Source organism: Scyliorhinus torazame, chromosome 6, assembly GCF_047496885.1.
Source record: "Scyliorhinus torazame isolate Kashiwa2021f chromosome 6, sScyTor2.1, whole genome shotgun sequence".
NCBI lineage: Eukaryota > Metazoa > Chordata > Chondrichthyes > Carcharhiniformes > Scyliorhinidae > Scyliorhinus > Scyliorhinus torazame.
This window is the reverse complement of record NC_092712.1, coordinates 231,002,467-231,026,204: the sequence shown is the minus strand read 5'-3', so window position 1 is coordinate 231,026,204 and position 23,738 is coordinate 231,002,467.

Here is a 23,738-nt window from a genome sequence, read left to right as displayed (position 1 = left end):
AACATTTACTTTATCAATCCCTTTTAGTATTTTATACACCTCGATCAGATCCCCTCTCACCCTTCTAAACTCCAGCGTGTATAAGCCCAAACTGTTTAACCTCTCCTCATACGTCAATCCATTCATCCCCGGAATCAACCTGGTGAACCTCCTCTGAACTGCCTCCAAAGCCACCACATCCTTCCTCAAATAAGGCGATCACAACTGGACACAATACGCCAGATGTGGTCTCACCAACGCCCTATACAATTACAACAACACTTCGCTACTTTTATACTCCATTCCTTTTGCAATAAACACAAATATTCCATTTGCCTTTTTTATTACATGCTATACCTGCATCCCGACCTTCTGCGATTCATGAACAAAGACACGCAGATCCCTCTGCCCAGACGCATTTTGAACCTGCTTTCCATTTGGATAATTTATCTTTCTATTTTTTCAGACAAAATGGACAACCTCTGAATTATCCACATTAAACTCCATCTGCTTAATTTTGGTCCAACCTCCTTGCCTTTCTATATCCATCTGTAAAACCTTTTTTTCTCCCTGCCTGCTTTCTCACCTATTTTAGGATCATCTGCAAATTTTGCTCAGTTACACTCTGTCCCTGCTTGCAGATCATTTATATAGATTGGAAACAGTTAAGGTCCGAGGACTGACCCCTGCGGCACCCCGCTAGTTACAGTTCACCAGCCAGAATCGGACCCATTTAACCTGGCCCTCTGCTTTCTGTCAGTCAGCCAACCCTCAATCCAATCAAGTACTCTTACCCCTAGTCCTGTGCGAACTCACCTTCTGGATCACGGGGCGGCACGGAAGCACAGTGGTTAGCACTGTTGCTTCACAACGGCGGGGACTCGAGTTCGATTCCCGGCTGGGTCACTGTCTGAGCGGAGTCTGCACGTTCCCCCCTAATCTGCGTGGGTTTCCTCCGGTACTCCGGTTCCCTCCCACAGTCCAAAGATGTGCGGGTAAGGTGGGTTGGTCATGCTAAAATGTTCCATAGTGTTCAAACGTTAGGTGGAATTGCTGGGTTACGGGGATAGGATGGAGGTGTTGGCTTGGGTAGGATGCTCTTTCAGGAGCCGATGTAGATCTGATGGGCCGAATGGCCTTCTGCACTGAAAACTCTATGATTCCTGGCTCAATCTTTTATGTGGCACCTTATCAAACCCTTGTCCTACCCCATGCCTGTTCAATATGATTACCCCAATACTGTTCAATGTGAATTCCCTGTGCCTGTACAATGTGATTACCACAATACTGCTCAATGTGACTCCCCTGTACCTGTTCAATGTAATTACCCTGTGCCTGTTCAATGTGATTACCCCAATATTGTACAATGTGAATCACCTGTGTCTGTTCAATATGATTACCCTGTGCCTGTTCAATGTGATTACCCTGTGCCTGTTCAATGTGATTACCCTGTGCCTATTCAATGTGATTACCCTGTGCCTATTCAATGTGATTACCCTGTGCCTGTTCAATGTGATTACCTTGTGCCTGTTCAATGTGATTACCCTGTGCCTGTTCACTGTGATTAACTTGTGCCTGTTCAATGTGATTCCCCTGTGCCTTTTAAATGTGCTTACCTAATGCCTGTTCAATGTGATTGTCCTGCACCTGTTCAATGTGATTACCTGTGCCTGTTCAATGTGCTTTCCTAATGCCTGTCCAATGTGATTAGCCTGTGCCTGGTCACTGTGATTAGCCTGTGCCTGTTCAATGTGCTTACCTAATACCTGTTCAATGTGATTACCCTGTGCGTGTTCAATGTGATTACCCTGTGCCTGTTCACTGTGATTAGCCTGTGCCTGTTACATAGATACAGTGCCTGTCACATACAGTGCAGAAGGAGGCCATTCGGCCCATCGAGTCTGCACCGACCCACTTAAGCCGTCACTTCCACCCTATCCCCATAACCCAATAACCCCTCCTAACCTTTTTGGACACTAAGGGCAATTTAGCATGGCCAATCCAACTAACCTGCATGTCTTTGGACTGTTCAATGTGCTTACCTAATACCTGTTCAAAGTGAGTAGCCTGTGCCTGTTCAATGTGATCACCCAGTACTTGTTCAATGTGCTTACCTAATGCCTGTTCAATGCGATTATCTGTGTCTGTTCAGTGTGATTACCCTATGCCTGTTCAATGTGATTATGCAGTGCCTGTTCAATGTGATTATCTGTGCCTGTTCAGTGTGATTATGCAGTGCCTGATCAGTGTGATTATCCTGTGCCTGTTCAGTGTGATTATGCTGTGCCTGTTCAGTGTGATTATGCAGTGCCTGTTCAGTGTGATTATGCTGTGCCTGTGCAGTGTGATTACCCTGTGCCTGTTCACTGTGATTAATCTGTGCCTGTTCACTGTGATTAATCTGTGCCTGTTCAATGTGATTACCCTGTGCCTATTCAATGTGATTACCCTGTGCCTGTTCAATGTGATTACCCTGTGCCTATTCAATGTGATTACCCTGTGCCTGTTCAATGTGATTACCCTGTGCCTGTTCAATGTGATTACCTTGTGCCTGTTCAATGTGATTACCCTGTGCCTGTTCACTGTGATTAACCTGTGCCTGTTCAATGTGATTCCCCTGTGCCTTTTAAATGTGCTTACCTAATGCCTGTTCAATGTGATTGTCCTGCACCTGTTCAATGTGATTACCTGTGCCTGTTCAATGTGCTTTCCTAATGCCTGTCCAATGTGATTAACCTGTGCCAGGTCACTGTGATCACCCAGTACTGTTCAATGTGCTTACCTAATGCCTGTTCAATGCGATTATCTGTGTCTGTTCAGTGTGATTACCCTGTGCCTGTTCAATGTGATTATGCAGTGCCGGTTCAATGTGATTATCTGTGCCTGTTCAGTGTGATTATGCAGTGCCTGTTCAGTGTGATTATCCTGTGCCTGTTCAGTGTGATTATCCTGTGCCTGTTCAGTGTGATTATGCTGTGCCTGTTCAGTGTGATTATGCTGTGCCTGTTCACTGTGATTATGCTGTGCCTGTTCAGTGTGATTATGCGGTGCCTGTTCAGTGTGATTACCCTGTGCCTGTTCAATGTGATTATGCAGTGCCTGTTCAGTGTGATTATCCTGTGCCTGTTCAGTGTGATTATGCTGTGCCTGTTCAGTGTGATTATGCTGTGCCTGTTCAGTGTGATTATGCAGTGCCTGTTCAGTGTGATGACCCTGTGCCTGTTCAATGTGCTTACCAAATGCCTGTTCAATGTGATTATGCTGTGCCTGTTCAGTGTGATTATGCAGTGCCTGTTCAGTGTGATTATGCTGTGCCTGTGCAGTGTGATTACCCTGTGCCTGTTCACTGTGATTAATCTGTGCCTGTTCACTGTGATTAATCTGTGCCTGTTGAATGTGATTCCCCTGTGCCTTTTCAATGTGCTTACCTAATGCCTGTTCAATGTGATTGTCCTGCACCTGTTCAATGTGCTTACCTAATGCCTGTCCAATGTGATTAGCCTGGTCACTGTGATTAGCCTGTGCCTGTTCAATGTGCTTACCTAATACCTGTTCACTGTGTTTACCCTGTGCGTGTTCAATGTGATTACCCTGTGCCTGTTCACTGTGATTAGCCTGTGCCTGTTACATAGATACATAGATATATAGAACATACAGTGCAGAAGGAGGCCATTCGGCCCATCGAGTCTGCACTGACCCACTTAAGCCGTCACGTCCACCCTATCCTCATAACCCAATAACCCCTCCTAACCATTTTGGACACGAAGGGCAATTTAGCATGGCCAATCCACCTAACCTGCACGTCTTTGGACTGTTAAATGTGCTTACCTAATACCTGTTCAAAGTGAGTAACCTGTGCCTGTTCAGTGTGATCACCCAGTACCTGTTCAATGTGCTTACCTAATGCCTGTTCAATGTGATTATCTGTGCCTGCTCAGTGTGATTACCCTGTGCCTGTTCAATGTGATTATGCAGTGCCTGTTCAGTGTGATTATGCAGTGCCTGTTCAGTGTGATTATGCAGTGCCTGTTCAGTGTGATTATGCAGTGCCTGTTCAGTGTGATTATGCAGTGCCTGTTCAGTGTGATTATGCTGTGCCTGTTCAGTGTGATTATGCTGTGCCTGTTCAGTGTGTTTACCCTGTGCCTGTTCAATATGCTTACCTAATGCCTGTTCAGTGTGATTACCCTGTGCCTGTTCAGTGTGATTATGCAGTGCCTGTTCAGTGTGATTATGCTGTGCCTGTTCAGTGTGATTATGCTGTACCTGTTCAGTGTGATTATCCTGTGCCTGTTCAGTGTGGTTATGCAGTGCCTGTTCAGTGTGATTATGCTGTGCCTGTTCAGTGTGATTATGCTGTGCCTGTTCAGTGTGATTACCCTGTGCCTGTTCGATATGCTTACCTGATGCCTGTCAATGTGATTATCCTGTGCCTGTTCAGTGTGATTATGCAGTGCCTGTTCAATGTGATTAACCTGTGCCTGTTCAGTGTGATGATGCTGTGCCTGTTCAGTGTGATTATGCTGTGCCTGTTCAATGTGATTAACCTGTGCCTGTTCAATGTGATTACCATGTGCCTGTTCAATGTGATTACATAATGCCTGTCAAATGTGATTATCCTGTGCCTGTTCAGTGTGATTACCCTGTGCCTGTTCAATGTGCTTACCTAATACCTGTTCAGTGTGATTATGCTGTGCCTGTTCAGTGTGTTTACCCTGTGCCTGTTCAATGTGCTTACCTAATGCCTGTTCAGTGTGATTATGCTGTGCCTGTTCAATGTGATTACCCCACTACCGTTCAATGTGATTACCCTGTGCCTGTTCAATGTGCTTACCTAATGCCTGTTCCATGTGATTATGCTGTGTCTGTTCAGTGTGATTATGCTGTGCCTGTTCAATGTGATTACCCCACTACTGTTCAATGTGATTACCCCATGCTCCATTAGAGGAAATGCAAAGCAGGATTGAGGTGTTTAATCCACAGGAGTTTTGGAAGCCCTCTGAACAGAGACTGTGAGACCAGATAGCTATTTCAATCAATATCAGGAATCAAGCCGTGAGGACCTAGATTCAGTGCTGCAAAAAAAATCAATGAACTCGCAGGAGTGGTCATGATCAGTGAATTCATTTCCAAATGCCATAACCCAGCTGCAGTAGTAACCTCAGCTGCTCACTGCGCCAACCCCTCATTGCTCATCTAAAACAATCTCCATCAATCAGGACTCTTATCCAACTTTAAGATGTGAACCTCACGCTTCACATAATTAGCAATGCTGCAACGATCACACTTATACCTTAGAGTTTGCACACATTGCCAGCCACATCACTCAAACAGATTGCACCACACACATTTCCCTATCTCTTGTTGCCCCAAACCAACGGCCTCAGGATCTAAACAGCAGGGAAGAGGCACTTACCCAATATGAGAAGCCATGATGTGGAGATGCCGGCATTGGACTGGGGTGGGCACAGTAAGAAGTCTTACAACACCAGGTTAAAGTCCAACAGGTTTATTTTGAATCACTAGCTTAAGAAGACGAAGACAACACGCTCCTGGACGTGCAGGTGAAGTGGTCTTAAAGGTCAAGTCTGTCAGGGGCCTTGACCTTCCGTCATGATCGCCTCAGTCCCAGCTGTGGTGTGGGCGCCGAGACCTGTGCATCCAGGAGCGTGTTGTCTTCTTCTTAAGCTAGTGATTCGAAACAAACCTGTTGGACTTTAACCTGATGTTGTAAGACTTCTTACTGTGCCAATATGAGGAGGACATTATTGGATCATCCAGGAGTGAGTCCGAAACCATTGAAGATGACACTATTCTCCCTTCCATTTCCATTCATCCCACAATCTCTTCTGATATACAAGCTACAGATGGAGTGAGGAAGATGGCACCTCCTCCGTTCACTCCACCCTTTCACAACAACCCTACCCGTGTGATTTTTCTCCTTTCAGATACCCAAGAACAGCAGATGAACAAGCAGCAAGACATAAATAATGAAGAAAAACTTGTCGATTGATTTAACGTCAAAGCCACCAACTCAATTACTGCATGGAATTTAGAGGATAGTATAAAGGTGGTATGGTAGCATAGTGATTAGCACTGTTGCTTCACAGTGCCAGGGTCCCAGCTGCGATTCCCAGCTTCGGTCACTGTCTGTGTGGAGTCTGTGGTGTTGGGTGCTCTGAGGTACAGACGAACCAACATGGTTGCGATTGGTACAACGCAGTTTTATTCCAACTAGTTATTTACACATCTGTCTTGGTACTCAGCACGTGGTGACTGTGTGAGTGTCTTGTTAATGAGGTCCTGGCCGTGTCCTGTCTCCAGATGGACTGGCCAGCAGGTGTCGTGTTTCTTGTCTTATACTGTGTCTGCTCTTGTCTGTGATTGGCTGTCGTGTTATATGTGCTAATTGGTCTGTTGGTCTGTCTGTGTGTTGTGATGTGTGTTTGAATATCATGACATCCCCCCTTTTTTTACAAGATTTGTGTGCCTACATGGTTATAAATATGAATGTGTCCTGAGTGCAGCTAAAGGTGTGTGTGCGTGATATTTACAGCATGTACATGTGGCGTAACTATATACAAGGGGCAATGTCAGGTGTGGCATGCTAACGGGGTTGTACCATAACAAAAGAAGAAGAACGTTGAAATGTGGTCCGATCAAACGAGACCTGGAACGATAAAACAGTGACATGTTCCAATACAGTAGTTGCTAAAACTTGACGTGTGAACAGTCTCATAAGTCCAGTCTAGTAGGTGGGCGACGAATTCGGGTTGACCGCCTGAAGGGTGGGTCGAGAACCACCGGCTGAGGTGCGAGCCTGGCCACGGGCGGCGACAGAAGGGGCATGGTATATGGCAGCTCCACGAAATCGCTATCAGGAACCAGTGGAGGACACGGCGTCTGTGTATGGTTCCATTGCGAGCGTGGAAGTAGGCGAAGGGCTCGCCGATTGCGCCTACGCACGGATCCATCCGGCATGCGTACCAGGAACGAGCGGGGAGCCATGCATCGGAGAACTTCGGCAGGTGCTGACCAGCCACCGTCTGGTAGATGAATGCGGACGTTGTCTCCAGGGGCCAGGGAGGGAAGATCAGTTGCCCTTGTGTCGTACGATCTCTTCTGGCGAACGCACTGCAGTTGCATCCTATGCAGTACCGGAGCATGGTCTATTGTTGGTGCCAGGATGGAAGGCACAGTGGTTCTGAGGGCGTGACCCATCAGCAGCTGTGCTGGTGAGAGACCCGTGGCTAGTGGGGCCGAGCGATAGGCCAGCAGGGCGAGGTGAAAGTCCGATCCGGCAGCAGCAGCCTTGCAGAGGAGCCGCTTGGCAATGTGAACGCCCTTCTCCGCCTTTCCATTGGACTGGGGATGCAGAGGGCTGGACGTCATGTGTGTGAAGCCATACAAGGCTGCAAAGGACGACCATTCATGGCTGGCAAAACAGGGCCCATTGTCCGACATGACAGTCATCGGAATGCCGTGGCGAGCAAAGGTGTCTTTGCAGGCCCTGATGACAGCAGACAACGTCAGATCGTGCAAGCATATGACTTCTGGGTGATTGGAGAAGTAGTCCATGATGATAACATAATCCATGTCAAGCGCGTGAAATAGGTCGACACCCACCTTCGCCCAGGTGGACGTCACCAGCTCATGGGGCAGAAGCGTCTCAGGAGGTTGCGCTGGCTGAAACCTTTGGCAGGTTGTACAGTTGATCACCATGTTGGCAATATCGTCACTGATGCCCGGCCAGTATACCGCCTCTCGGGCCCTCCGTCTGCACTTCTCGACCCCCAAGTGGCCTTTGTGTATTTGATCGAGAACCAGTTGGCGCATACTGTGCGGAATGACAATCCTGTCCAGCTTCAGAAGGATCCCATCAATAATGGCTAGGTCGTCTCGTACATTATAGAACTGCGGGCACTGCCCTTTGAGCCATCCTCCCGTCATGTGTCGCATCACTCGCTGTAAAAGGGGGTCGGCCGCTGTCTCTCGGCGTATGCGGGCCAGACTGGAGTCGTCAGCCGGCAGATTTGCCGCTGTCAAGGCCACCTGTGCCTCGACCTGACATACGAACCCCTCCACATCTGGCGGCGTGCTCACTGCTCTGGATAGGGCATCCGCCACGATGAGGTCCTTCCCTGGAGTGTAGACCAGTTGGAAGTCATACCTCCTTAGTTTAAGTAGGATGCACTGGAGGCGAGGGGTCATCTCGTTCAGGTCCTTGTTTATTATGCTGACCAGGGGGCGGTGGTCAGTTTCGACCGTGAACCGTGGAAGACCATAGACATAATCGTGGAACTTGTCGAAACCGGTTAGCAAGCCCAGGCATTCTTTTTCGATTTGCACGTAGCGCTGCTCTGTGGGGGTCATAGCCCGCAATGCATAGGCAACCGGGGCCCATGACGACATGTCATCCCTCTGCAGCAGCACTGCTCCAATGCCGGATTGGCTGGCATCAATTGAGATTTTGGTGGGACGAGACGTGTCGAAGAACGCCAACACTGGTGCCGTGGTGAGTTTGCGTTTGAGCTCCTCCCATTCCAGCTGGTGTGTGTGTTGCCACTGGAACTCTGTAGAATTTTTGACGAGGTGGCGCAGAGTCGTTGTGTGGGAGGCAAGGTTGGGAATGAATTTCCCTAGGAAGTTGACCATGCCAAGGTATCGTAGGACAGCCTTCTTGTCGGCCGGCTGCGTCATGGCTGTGATGGCGCTCACCTTGTCTGCATCCGGACGGACCCCTGACCGGGAGATGTCTAGGAAAGAGGACCTGTTTAGAGATTATAAAGAGCTAGGATTCAAATTAAAAAACAGGTCCTCAAGGGTCATAATCTCCGGATTACTGCCCGAGCCACGTGCAAATTGGCATAGGGAGGCAAGAATCAGGGAAGTTAACACGTGGCTGAAAGAGTGGTGTGGGAAAGAGGGGTTCCTTTTCATGGGACACTGGCATCAGTTTTGGGACAGGGGGGACCTATACCGTTGGGATGGTCTCCACCTGAACCGAGCTGGGACCAGTGTTCTGGCGAAAAGAATAAATAGGGTGGTCAATAGGACTTTAAACTAAAGATTGGGGGGGAAGGGAAAGTCAGGGAACCAAGAGGTGAAGCAATCAGTGGGAAGCGTAGCTGCTTAGGAATACAAAAAAGCACGAAAAGACAAAACTCAGGAGAGGTTACGATAGTCCCCATCCCACAAAATATGACACAGTGTATGGAAAGGCTCAGTAAACCAAGGTCCACCACACTAAGAAAACAAAAAGGGACGGTCAATAGAGAATTAAAGGTGCTATATTTAAATGCGCGCAGTGTACGGAACAAGGTAGATGAGCTTGTGGCCCAGATTGTGACTGGCAGGTATGATGTGGTAGGCATCACAGAGACATGGTTGCAGGGGGTTCAGGACTGGCATTTAAACATCCAGGGATTCACAACCTATCGAAAAGACAGGGAGGTGGGCAGAGGGGGCGGGGTTGCCTTGTTAATTAGGAATGAAATTAAATCAATAGCACTAAATGACATAGGGTCAGATGATGTGGAGTCTGTGTGGGTAGAGTTGAGGAACCACAAAGGCAAAAAAACCATAATGGGAGTTATGTACAGGCCTCCTAACAGTGGCCAGGACCGGGGGCACAAAATGCACCACGAAATAGAAAGTGCATGTCAGAAAGGCAAGGTCACAGTGATCATGGGGGACTTCAATATGCAGGTGGACTGGGTAAATAATGCTGCCAGTGGACCCAAGGAAAGGGAATTCATTGAATGTTTACAGGAGGGCTTTTTGGAACAGCTTGTGATGGAGCCCACGAGGGAACAGGCCATTCTGGACTTAGTGTTATGTAATGAGCCAGACTTGATTAAAGATCTTAAAGTAAGGGAGCACTTAGGAGGCAGTGATCAGAATATGGTAGAATTCAATCTCAATTTGAAAGAACGAAGGTAGAATCAGATGTAAAGGTGTTACAGTTAAATAAAGGTAACTACAGGGGCATGAGGGAGGAACTGACGAAAATCGACTGTTTGCAGAGCCTAGTGGGAAAGACAGTAGAACAGCAATGGCAGGAGTTTCTGGGAGTAATTGAGGACACAGTACAGAGGTTCATCCCAAAGAAAAGAAAGGTTATCAGAGGGGGGATTAGGCAGCCATGGCTGACAAAGGAAGTTAGGGAATGCATCAAAGCAAAAGAGAAAGCCTATAATGTGGCAAAGAATAGTGGGAAGTCAGAAGATTGGGAAGGCTACAAAAACAAACAGAGGATAACAAAGAGAGAAATAAGGAAAGAGAGGATCAAATATGAAGGTAGGCTAGCCAGTAACATTAGGAATGATAGTAAAAGTTTCTTTAAATACATTAAAAACAAACGGGAGGCAAAAGTTGACATTGGGCCGCTCCAAAATGACGCTGGTAATTTTGTGATGGGAGACAAGGAAATAGCTGAGGAACTAAATAAGTACTTTGCATCAGTCTTCACAGTAGAAGACATGAGTAATATCCCAACAATTCCGGAGAGTCAGGGGGCAGAGTTGAATATGGTAGCCATCACAAAGGAGAAAGTGCTAGAGAAACTAAGAGGTCTAAAAATTGATAAATCTCCGGGCCCAGATGGGCTACATCCTAGAGTTCTAAAGGAGATAGCTGAAGAAATAGTGGAGGCGTTAGTTATGATCTTTCAAAAGTCGCTGGAGTCAGGGAAAGTCCCAGAGGATTGGAAAATCGCTGTTGTAACCCCCCTGTTCAAGAAGGGAACAAGGAAAAAGATGGAAAATTATAGGCCAATTAGCCTAACCTCGGTTGTTGGTAAGATTCTAGAATCCATTGTTAAGGATGAGATTTCTAAATTCTTGGCAGGGTCAGATTAGGACAAGTCAGCATGGATTTAGTAAGGGGAGGTCGTGCCTGACAAACCTGTTAGAGTTCTTTGAAGAGATAACAAATAGGTTAGACCAAGGAGAGCCAATGGATGTTATCTATCTTGACTTCCAAACGGCCTTTGATAAGGTGCCTCACGGGAGACTGCTGAGTAAAATAAGGGCCCATGGTATTCGAGGCAAGGTACTAACATGGATTGACGATTGGCTGTCAGGCAGAAGGCAGAGAGTTGGGATAAAAGGTTCTTTTTCGGAATGGCAACCGGTGACGAGTGGTGTCCCGCAGGGTTCAGTGTTGGGGCCACAGCTGTTCTCTTTATATATTAACGATCTAGATGACGGGACTGGGGGCATTCTGGCTAAGTTTGCCGATGATACAAAGATAGGTGGAGGGGCAGGTAGTATGGAGGAGGTGGGGAGGCTGCAGAAAGATTTAGACAGTTTAGAGAGTGGTCCAAGAAATGGCTGATGAAACTCAACGTGGGCAAGTGCGAGGTCTTGCACTTTGGAAAAAAGAATGGAGGCGTGGACTATTTTCTAAACGGTGACAAAATTCATAATGCTGAAGTGCAAAGGGACTTGGGAGTCCTAGTCCAGGATTCTCTAAAGGTAAACTTGCAGGTTGAGTCCGTAATTAAGAAAGCAAATGCAATGTTGTCATTCATCTCAAGAGGCTTGGAATATAAAAGCAGGGATGTACTTCTGAAGCTTTATAAAGCATTAGTTAGGCCCCATTTAGAATACTGTGAGCAATTTTGGGCCCCACACCTCAGTAAGGACATACTGGCACTGGAGCGGGTCCAGCGGAGATTCACACGGATGATCCCAGGAATGGTAGGCCTAACATACGATGAACGTCTGAGGATCCTGGGATTATATTCATTGGAGTTTAGGAGGTTGAGGGGAGATCTAATAGAAACTTACAAGATAATGAATGGCTTAGATAGGGTGGATGTAGGGAAGTTGTTTCCATTAGCAGGGGAGACTAGGACCCGGGGGCACAGCCTTAGAATAAAAGGGAGTCACTTTAGAACAGAGATGAGGAGAAATTTCTTCAGCCAGAGAGTGGTGGGTCTGTGGAATTCATTGCCACAGAGGGCGGTGGAGGCCGGGACGTTGAGTGTCTTTAAGACAGAAGTTGGTAAATTCTTGATTTCTCGAGGAATTAAGGGCTATGGAGAGAGAGCGGGTAAATGGAGTTGAAATCAGCCATGATTGAATGGTGGAGTGGACTTGATGGGCCGAATGGCCTTACTTCCGCTCCTATGTCTTATGGTCTTATGTGGTCCCCCAGGAACTTCAATTCGGTCTGGCCAAAGGCGCACTTGGCTCGGTTGAGGCGCAGGCCGTTTTCCCGTATGCGGGCAAAAACGCGTTGGAGACGATGTATGTGCTCCTGCGGTGTGGTGGACGAGATGATGACATCGTCCACATATATGCGCACCCCTTCGATGCCTTCCATCATCTGCTCCATGATTCTGTGGAAGACCTCGGATGCCGAGATGATGCCAAATGGCGTCCGGTTGTAGCAGAATCTGCCGAAAGGGGTGTTGAAGGTACATAGCTTTCGGCTGGACGGGCCCAGTTGGATCTGCCAAAATCCTTTACAAGCATCCAGTTTCGTGAATATCTTCGCTTGGGCCATTTCACTGGTGATCTCCTCCCGTTTGGGTATGGGATAATGTTCCCGCATAATGTTATTATTGAGGTCTTTGGGATCTATACAGATGCGGAGCTCGCCAGAGGGCTTCTTGACACACACCATGGAGCTGACCCATGGCGTGGGCTCCGTGGCCCTGGATAGGACCCCTTGGTCCTGGAGATCCTGCAGCTGCAGCTTGAGGCGGTCTTTAAGTGGCGCAGGAACCCTGCGAGGTGCGTGAACAACCGGGATGGCGCCCGGTTTGAGGCGAATTCGGTATGTGTATGGCAGTGTTCCCATGCCTTTCGAATGCCTCCTGGTTGTGGGCGAGGAGCGATTGGAGCTGTGCGTTGAACTCAGCATCCGGGAAGTCAGACGTGCCGTCTGGAGAGAGAGAAAGAATTTGTTGCACAAGGTGGAGAGCCTTACATGCCTGTGTGCCCAGCAGGGAGTCCTTCGATGAGCCAACTATCTCGAACGAGAGTGTGGCCGTGTGTGTTTTGTGTGTCACCTGGAGCTGGCAGGATCCCATGGCCGGGATAACGTTCCCGTTGTAGTCGACCATCTTGCACCGGAATGGCTGGATTGGTGGTCTGACCTTCATGGCATAGAATGCTGACCATGTTATGAGGTTGGCGGATGCGCCAGTGTCCAGGCGGAAAGTGATCGGCGATCGGTTGACCGTCAGGGTGGCATGCCATTCATCTGCCGGATTGATGGTGTTCACCCGGTTGACATCAATGACTGCAACCCGGAAGGCGTCTTGGTCATCTGTGTCGTCGGTTTGGATGTCCTGATGTGGAGGCTGGATGGTCCGCACGTGTCTGCGAGGTTGTCGGAGATGTGGAAGATCCACAGGTTGAGCCGCTTGACAGTAGGCAGCGTAGTGGCCCATCTTGCCACAGCGTAGGCATTGTCGGATTTTTGCAGGACATTGCCCTTTTAAATGTGCAGCTCCACAGTTGCCGCACGTCATGACATCATGGTGTTCGTTACGCCACAGCGCATGCGCAGTTCGGTCTTGCGTCGGGCGCGCCTGCGCAGTGCGTCCCTCAATGTTGCCGTTGGTTTTGGCGCGCACAAACGCGGAGGCCTCAAAAAGCGCGCGAAACGGCCGCCCTCGTCCGGGCCGCTGACCGGGAGAAACTCAATTGCCTGTATGCGTTCGGCCTCATGGGCGGCCTGGCTTGCCGATTCGATCGCTTGGGACCCCCTCCGTGCCGATTCGGTCGCCTGAAATTGGGCATAGCGGCTGGTCGCATTTTCATGGAGGACACAGGCTTCCACTGCAGATGCTAAGGTCAGGCCTTTAATTTTTAGAAGCTGCTGGCGTAAGCCACTGGAGGCAACGCCAAAAACGATCTGGTCCCGGATCATGGACTCTGAGGTGGTGCCGTAACCGCAGGACCGCGCGAGTATGCGGAGGTGCGTCAGGAAGGACTGAAAGAGCTCATCCTTACCTTGTAGGTGCTGCTGAAAGATGTACCTCTCAAAGCTGTCATTGACCTCAACGTTGAAGTGCTGGTCGAGCTTGAGGAGGACCGTGTCAGATTTAGATTTGTTCTCGCCTTCCGCGAACACCAAGGAGTTGTATACATCGATGGCGTGCTGACCTGTGGTAGTGAGGAGCATGGCAATCTTTGTTTCATCCGAGGCGCCCTGTTTTTCGTTGGCTCGCATGAACAGTTCGAATCGCTGCTTGAAGAGCTTCCAGTTGGTGCCCAGGTTCCCAGCGAGTTGCAATGGCTGCGGTTTGTTGTGGGTGTCCATGGCTCAGGATGGCAGATTTGCCGGTAAGTATCGATTTATTCACTGGTACCATGTGGTGTTGGGTGCTCTGAGGTACAGACGAACCAACACGGTTCCGATTGGTACAACGCAGTTTTATTCCAACTAATTATTTACACATCTGTCTTGGTACTCAGCACGTGGTGACCGTGTGAGTGTCTTGTTAATGAGGTCCTGGCCTTGTCCTGTCTCCAGATGGACTGGCCAGCAGGTGTCGTGTTTCTTGTCTTATACTGTGTCTGCTCTTGTCTGTGATTGGCTGTCGTGTTATGTGTGCTAATTGGTCTGTTAGTCTGTCGATCATGATGTGTGTGTTGTGATGTGTGTTTGAATATCATGACAGAGTCTGCACGTTCTGCCTGTGTCTGTGTGGCTTTCCTCCAGGTGCTCCGGTTTCCTTCCACAAGTCCTGAAAGACATGCTGTTAGGTAATTTGGACATTCTGAATTCTCCCTCAAGTGTATCCAAATGTTGCGACGAGGGGCAGTAACTTCATTGCAGTGTTAATGTAAGCCTACTTATGACACTAATAAAGAGTATTATTATTATTACTGTTATTATTACAAGCAGTGAGACGCTGGGCATAAGTTCCTGCAGCCAAGGCAGTGGACAAGGGTAGTGCAGGGATAAATCATCCAGATGAGTAGTCTGATGGAGCTAGAGAAAAGTGCTGATTGGTATGCACAATGGAACGTGTGATGTATTGTGAGGCCTGTGTACAATGTGAAGGAGGCTGGAAGCATGAGGCATAACTTTACACATATCTCTGCGGAGTTTGCAGAAGTGAGATAATGGAGTTGGCTCCTCTTCTGCAAACTCCGCAGAGATGTGTGTAAAGTTATGCCTCATGCTTCCAGCCTCCTTCACATTGTACACAGGCCATCAGCACTTTTCTCTAGCTCCATCAGACTACTCATATGACACTATGAGGCTCAGAAGTTGTTGGGGGTGGAGACGATCACACGCAGTATCTTACGGACAGAGACTACAAGCAGACTGTTCGATTTGGCAAAAACATTGCAGTTAACTCTACCTGACAAAATGCAAAAAGATGAGGTAATTATGGCAGTGGCTAAGCATTTAAAGTTTCCTGAGATACAGGTTGACTCATTGGAAATGGCAAAAATTCAGTTACAAATTAAACAAATGGAACATGAGAAAAATTAAAGCAGCTGGAATACGAAAGAGAGAGAGAGGAAAGAGAAAGAGAAAGGGAGATACAAATCAGGAAAAAAGATAAAGAGAGAGAGCTTGAACTTCAGAAAATGGCCATGAAACATGACAGTCAGTTAAAATTGGCAGGCGAAAAGGGAAACGTACAGTTGGATGATAGTGATGAGGATAGTGAGAAAGAGCGTCAAAGTCGAAAGCTTGGTGGGAATCTATTTAAATATGTCCAAGCATTGCCAAGGTTTGACGAGAAGGAGGTAGAAGCCTTTTTCATTTCATTTGAGAAGGTAGCTAAACAAATGAAATCGCCACAGGGCATGTGAGTATTACTGATTCAAACAAAGCTGGTAGGTAGGGCTAGTGAAGTGTTTGCATCACTACCGGAGGAGGTATCTGGGACGTATGAGCAGGTGAATAAATCCATCATAGGTGCATATGAACTAGTGCCTGAAGCCTACAGACAAAGGTTTAGAAATTTAAGGAAAGAACCCTGGTCAAACATACATGGAGTTTGAAAGGATCAAACAGAGTAATTTTTAGAGGTGGATAAGGGCTTTGAAAATAGACCAAACGTATGAAGCTCTCAGAGAAATTATACTTTTGGAGGAGTTTAAAAGTTCAATTCCTGATGTAGTGAGAACTCATGTGGAAGAGCAGAGGGTTAAAACTGTGAGATTAGCAGCAGAAATGGCAGATGATTATGAATTAGTTAATTAATCAAAGTTTGGTTTCTGACATCAGTTTCAGCCTGTGAGGGATAGAAACTGGGGACATGAGAAATACTCAAGTGGTAAAGGTAAAGGTGATCTGATGGGAGATAATAAGGAGAGTGTACCTCAGACCAAAAAAGAAATCCAGGACGGTGGAAAAGAAATGAAAAGTTTCAAATGTTTTCACGAATAAACTAGGCCATGTAAAATCACAGTGTTGGTGGTTGAAGAAAAGCATGGGAAGGCTGATGTGGTAAAACAGGATAAGACAGTGGGGTTTGTTAAAGTGGTAACGGAAAGCCCAAGTGAAACAAAGCAGGTGCAAAAGATTGTACAGCCTGATCAAGAGGTAATTGATAAGAAGGTGCAAGATGGCTTTAAAGAATTTGCTTGTGGGGGTAAAGTTTACTCATATGTATCAGGAGGAGCAGGTAAAGAAGTCACAATTTTAAGAGATACGGGAGCTAGTCAATCTTTAATGGTAAGAGATGAGGAGTTATGTAGTTTGGGAAGAATGTTGCCAGAAAAGGGGGTAATATGTGGAATTAAGGGTGAGAAGAGTAGTGTTCCATTATATAAGGTAAGGTTGGAAAGTCCAGTGAAGAGTGGTGAAGTGGTAGCCGGAGTAATAGAGAAACTATCTCGTCCAGGAATACAGTTTATCTTGGGTAATGATATAGCTGGATCGCAGGTGGGAATGATGCCTACTGTGGTTGATAAGCCAGTAACAAGGTCGCAAAGTCACAGGTTAAGACAAGAGGAGAAATCAAAGAGTAAAGATGAAGTTGAAGTGCAATTATCAGAAACGATTTTTGATCAGATGGTTGAAAAAGAACAAGAACAGGTGGAAATGAGGCAGAAACTTTTAGTTCAGGAAAATTGGCGGAGCTACAACAGAAAGATGTAGAAATAAAACGGATGTATCAGAAAGCATACACGGAAGTGGAATCTGAGTGTATACCAGAGTGTTATTACCGTAAAAGTAATGTCTTGATGAGAAAATGGAGACCTTTACATATGCAGGCGGATGAAAATTGGGCAGCGGTTCATCAAGTAGTATTGCCGGTAGGGTATAGAAAGGAGGTGTTGCGAATTGCACATGAGGTGCCTGTGGGGCGTCACTTGGGAATAAGAAAAACTCAAGCTAAAATCCAAAAACATTTTTATGGGCCTGGACTACATAAAGATGTAGTTAAATTTTGTCAATCATGTCATACATGTCAAATGATAGGGAAACCTCAAGCAGTGATAAAACCAGCGCCCTTGATACTCATTCCAGCATTTGAGGAACCTTTTACACGGTCCTAATTGGTTGAGTAGGACCGCTCCTTGAAACAAAAAGTGGGAATCAGCATCTTTTGCCGATAATGGATGTGTCTACGAGGTTTCCAGAGGCCATTCCAGTACATAATATTACAGCAAAAAGATTGTGGAGGACTTACTTAAATTCTTTACTAGATATGGACTACCCACAGAAATACAATCGGATCAAGGATCAAATTTTACCTCTATGTTATTCAAAGAAGTTATGGAAAGCTTAGGAATAAAACAATTTAAATCAACTGCGTACCATCCAGAATCGCAGGGAGCATTAGAAAGGTGGCATCAGGTTTTAGAAAGGTTTTAAAGGTGAACCTTTAAAAGCAAGGTTTTGTGGGCCTTATCAGATTGAAAGGAAATTAAGTGAGGTGAATTATGCGGTAAAAGCACCAGATAGAAGGAAGACTCACCGAGTGTGTCAAGTGAATATGCTTAAAAGGTACTTTGAAAGGGAAGGAGAGAAAAAGGATGAGGTATTAATGATTCTAACTCAAAGTGACGAACCAAATCCAGATGACCGTGAATTTGACATACCTCAAATTAAATTGGAAAATGAGGATGTTCTTAAAAATTAGGATAAATTGTTGAGTTACGTTCCAGAGGAAAAACGAACTGACCTGAAAGAATGATTGATATCATGGGCAAGTTTGTGGAGATAAATTGGGAAGTACTAAAATGGCTATACATGATGTGGATATGGGAACTGCTGTTCCAATCAAACAACATCCATATAGACTGAACCTTTTAAAATTGGCACAGGTTAACAAAGAGATTGAGAGTATGCTTAAAAATGGCATAATTGAAGTGGATTGCAGGCAATGGAGCTCACCCATAGTGATGGTACCTAAACCAGATGATACCCAATGGTTGTGTGTGGACTATAGAAAGGTTAATGCAGTTACAAGAACGGACTCTTATTCTATCCCACATTTGGAGGATTGCATTGAAAAAGTGTGACAATCAGCTTTTAATTCCAAACTGGATTTACTTAAAGGTTACTGGCAGGTAACTTTACCGAAAGGGCGAAGGAGATTTTAGCTTTTGTGACTCCAGATGGTAAATACCAATTCAAAGTTATGCCATTTGGCATGAAAAACGCCTCAGCCACATTTCAACAGTTAACTAACAAAGTCATTTTAGGGTTACCCAATTGTGCAGTATACATCGACATGGAAAGAACATTTAAAACATCTGATAGAGTAATTCGATCGACTTCAGGAGGCGGGTTTGGTGATAAACCTAGCCAAAAGTAAATTTGGAAAAGCCCAAGTCACTTTCCTTGAGGAGTTTTCGATACCCTCAAGACGAAGGGAAATAATGCGATTTCTTGGCATGAGTGGATTTGATTGGACATTTGTGAAAAGTTTTTGGAGCGTGGTTGCTCCACTGATAGACTTGCTGAAGAAACGTCGAAAATTTCAGTGGACAGCGACCTTTCAACAGGCATTTGACTGCCTGAAATCTGTGATGTGTTGGAGAATTACAAGAGGCTCTGTGATCAGATTGAACTGAAGTATCTGACTTTAAAGAGAAATGCCGCGGCGCAGAGAAATGGACGGATCATGCAAGGACCTTCTTGTTCAAAGAGACTGTCAATTGAGAAGGAATTCAGTTGGAGGAAGAAGAATGAAGAAAAATGGACTATATTATTATACCTCTTTGCGTGTTTTTTTTTAAACCAAAAAGTATATTTACTGTGTGCATTTCTTAAAGGATAGTTAAAAGGTGAAAAATGAAACCATCTTGAAGTTGATGTTTTTTTTTTCTTGGGGGGAGGTGTCATATGAGAGTACCTTTAAGAAATGGGTGTTTATAAATGGGTGTGTATATAAATATCTGTAGTGAGAGTATCTATAAGAAATGGGTGTTTATTACTGCAGTGATGTCAGAGAGAGGGTGGAGCTGGGCTGTCTGGCAGCTTTTTACTTTCGTTTTAGGCTGTTTGCTGCAGGGTGTGTTTAGTTTCGTTTTCAGAGCTGGATAGCTGCAGTCACAGTCAGAAGGGGTATTAATCTCTCTCTGTAATCTAAACACTGTAAATCGATCCTTTGGTGATTTAAAACTAATAACTGCTCTCAGTAGTGACTTTAACCTGATGTGCTTTTTAACCTAAAGGTTTTGTTTAAGTCTTATGGATGTTAAAAGGAAGGCTTAAGGATTACGTAGTGTTATATTCTTTGGTGGTTGTATTTGAATTAATAGTTTCTAAGATGTCCACTGTATGTTTTAAAAAGGTTAACTTGAGTTCACAGAATAAACATTGTTTTGCTTTAAAAATATTTTTCCATTTCTGCTGTACCACACCTGTAGAGTGGGCCGTGTGCTGCCCATACCACAATCTAGTAAAAGTTGGGTCAGGTGAACTCCATGATACACTTTGGGGTTCTCTAAACCCTGGCCCAAACAAATCTCTCTCAGAATGTTGTGAGTCTCTGGAACTCTCTTCCTCAGGAGGTGGTGGAGGCAGAGTCTTTGATTATTTTTAAGGCAGATGAGATAGATTCTTGATTAACAAGAGGGTGAAAGGGTATCGGGGGTAGACAGGAATGTGGGGTTGAGGTTACAATCAGATCAGCCACGATATTATTGAATGTCGGAGCAGGCTAGAGGGGCCTAGTCCGACTCCAAATTTGTATGTTTGTATATATGTACCTATGCTGACAGAGAGGAGAAGCGGAGTATCCCTATATCTGAGTTTTCTGCATGTTAACGCTTCATTAAGGAGCATTAATTATTAATTTTGTGCAGTATGCCATAGCAACAATTCAAGTAGGTTTTATAATGATTGGGCAATCCTCTCTGCCAGATTACTGCCTGCAGTGAAACGAAAAAAGGTCCCTGGGAGAAGCATAATTAGAGGTCTTCAGCATAAGATCATGGCCAAAAGAATCCCGGAATTCAGGAGAGTTGGGAATGTGGAACTCATTACTCCAGGAGTTGCTGAAGTTAATAATATCGATGCATTGAGGGGGAACTAACGAGCATATGTGGGCGTAGGGAATAGAGGGTTATGATGATTGATTTGGGTGAGAAAAGATGGGAGGAGGCTCAAATGACTCATAAATGCCAGCATTCCATGCTCCATGGCTTGTTTCTGCAGCATATATTCTACATAATCATATGTAAAAAGAATTTAAAATATTACCTCAACAATGATGGGTATATTGCAATGGAGGACATATATAGAGGGAATTGTCTGTGCTATCCATGCTGCAAATTAACTGCAAAATATCCAGCTGTCCAGACACATCGGAGGAACAATAAACAAGAGTTCAAGTGCCAATTAATAGAATCCATGGAATCCCGAATGCAGAAAGAGGCCATTTGGCCCATCCAGTCTGCACAGACCCTCTGAAAGAGCACCCTACCCAGGCCCACTCCCCCACCCTAGCTCCGTAACCCCACGCATTGATCATGGCCAATCCAACTAACCTGCACATCTTTGGACTGTATGAGAAAACTGGAGCACCCGGAGGAAACCCACGCTGACCCAGAGAGAATTTGCAAACCCCAGTCACCCAAGGTTGGAATCAAACCCGGGTGCCTGGAGCTGTGAGGCAGCAGTGCTAATGACTGTGCCACCACGCGCAAAGATAATCAGCTGTCCTTAATAAATAGCACTATGACAGAGCACTGGTCCAGACGTTTATGTACCAAGACTCTTCCAGGTGCACCAAAATTATGTCATTTTGGTTACCTTTTGGATAACTGCCTGTAATGTACTGAAAAAAAATGAATTAATTTAATTCAGTTATGGAGTGGTAATTGGATTATATGTTTCACTTATTTTGTTGATGAATTTACCTTGTGTTGCTTAGAATACTATGTCTACCACAAAACCTGATGAACGTGCAAGGGATCTGCTTTGTTGCAATGAGTATTTGCATCATCGCCAGATGATCCTGCAATGCACAAGATATGACGCATGATTGGATCATGGGTTGGGGTTGTGGGTGGTGTGGAAGTGGTGTGGGGGAGATGAGTTGGTGTGGGGCTGCTGTGGGGTAGGTGGGGTGGGGGTCGTGCCATGTGTGACATAGAGACACCGTACCTCCGCTCACTTGGTTGCCCATGCCGATTCCGCCTCGGCAACTGCCTCCTCTCCAGGCCCAATGACCAGGTCCAGTGCCTGCTGCTCCACGAGGGTGAGGGGCCGCAGGTCCGGCGGTCCCCCTCTGGTCTTTGCGCTCTCCCTGTGGTTATGTGCCGCCTTTTCCTGGGTTTGGGGGGTAGACAGAAAGCACAGAATGTTAGGCAGGTGGACACATGCAGCACAGGGGGTGGGCAGCTGGTGGCCTTTGTGGCCAGGGCACCCACCCATGGCGGGCAGTATGGGTACTAGCATGTGGTTCAGGGAGGGGTGCACACACATTGCCAGTGGGTGGCGTTCAGTCACCCTCCAGGTTGGGGGGAGGGTTACGGATGTGTGGAACCGGGGTTGGTGCCCAGGTCATGGGGCTGCCTACTCACCCTGGCCGCCATGAGGAGGTTGTGCAACTTCTTCAGGCACGGCTGTCTGGTCCTGGTGGTGGGGCCCACGGCATTCATGACCTCTGCCACCTGTACCCAAGCTCGGTGTACGGCAATGGGTGACAGCCTCCTTCCCACCCTGGCGAACAGAGTAGCCCATCTTGCCTCCACGGTGTCTAGCAGTGTCTCAAGCTCTGCGTTCGTGAACCAGGTTGCCGCTCTTCATGTGCCATCTTGTTGCCTGGGATGCGTTTGTTTGGGGTTCAGAGTGCTAATATGCTGCTGCAGCTTGTTAGCCTCTCGAGTGGCAATCCTGACCCCGTCGAATCGGACACCACTTTTCATTAGAATCGCTTGAGTTTCACATGGTGCCGGTGCTAGCCCATTAATGGATCATGACTTGCTCTGGGACCAGCGCCAATTTAGTTGTCATAGAAGTCCACCAATTCAGTCCCAGCATCAACACAGCGGGCTGGATTCTTCGATCGGTGAGGCCGAAATCGCGGGTTCGGCGATCGGCCGGAGATTGCGTTTTACGCAGGAATCGGGGGCAGCGCCGTTTTTCCAATGCTCCGCCCCTCAAAAAATGGCATACTCGAGGAGTATGCTGCATGGCATCAGGACGGCCTCAGGACGTCACCTGAGGCCCTCCCCCGATGCTCCGCCCCTGATGGGCCGAGTACCCGACGGCGTAGGGCGTGTGTCCTCACAACTTTCGGGGACCTCACGTGGCAGCTGCGGACTGTATCTAGTGCCGCCACAGTTGGGGGGGGAGCCGTCCCCCTGCCAGGGAGGGTTTCAGGGGGGACTGGTGGGGGATGGTCCAGCGGTGGCGAGGGGGGTTGCAGGGGAGAAGATTTTGGCAGGCCTGGTCCCCGCGCAGCAAGCGGCATGTTGTACAGCGTGGCCACCACAGGCCACCGTCATGCGCATGTGCGGCCACGGTCCCAGCCATTCTGCGGCTGTATCTGCAGGTTACGCGGCATGGCTGCGGGCCTCCCAGTGGCCGGAGGATCGGTGCAGGGGCAGCGCCGACTTTACGGTTTCTCAAACTTTCTGTTCTTCAGCATCTTTGACATGTTCTGTTCCTCTGTATTGTGCTTCCTCTGCCGGCAGCTTCTGTGGATCATCTTGTTTCTGGTCTACCAGGTTCCAGACTGAAATCAAGTGTTTCTGCTTTTCAGTGTGAGCCTCTGGTTGTTAAGCAACAGCTTCATTTTTTTCAAGCCTGTAATTGCTTTTACATTAGAAAACCTCAATTACAATGCAGGTAAAGTTTAAAGTGAAACCAAACGTGTCGGGACCTTTGATTAAAATGAAGCTAAACTGAATTGTTAACTCTCTCTTAACACAAAAGTACAGACACACAAATTAAGCTTAAACCTAAACTTAAACCTTGGGCTGGATTCTCTGTTTGCCGACGCCGAGATCGCAAAACGTGATTGGGTGGAGAATAGCTTCCGACGCCAAAATCGAGGTAGGCACCGGTTTGACGCCAAATCGGGATGCTTTGGCACCCCCAAAATGGTGTAAATTCAGCGCTCACTGCGCAGACTGAATGTGCAGCAGCCATATCATTAGCAGGTCTGACACCCGATGCTCCGGGACCTTCGCGATTCACCGCCTCCGATGGGCCGATTTCCCGATGGCATCGTTCACTTGTGCTGGTCTCCTGGTTGGTGAGCAAGATAGCGGTGGAAGCAAATGGTGTGGAGAAACTGTGGGCTGCTGGCCCAGACACCGGCCATGCTGGCTGCAGCGGGGGGACCCCTGCCAGGGCCGGGGGAGGAG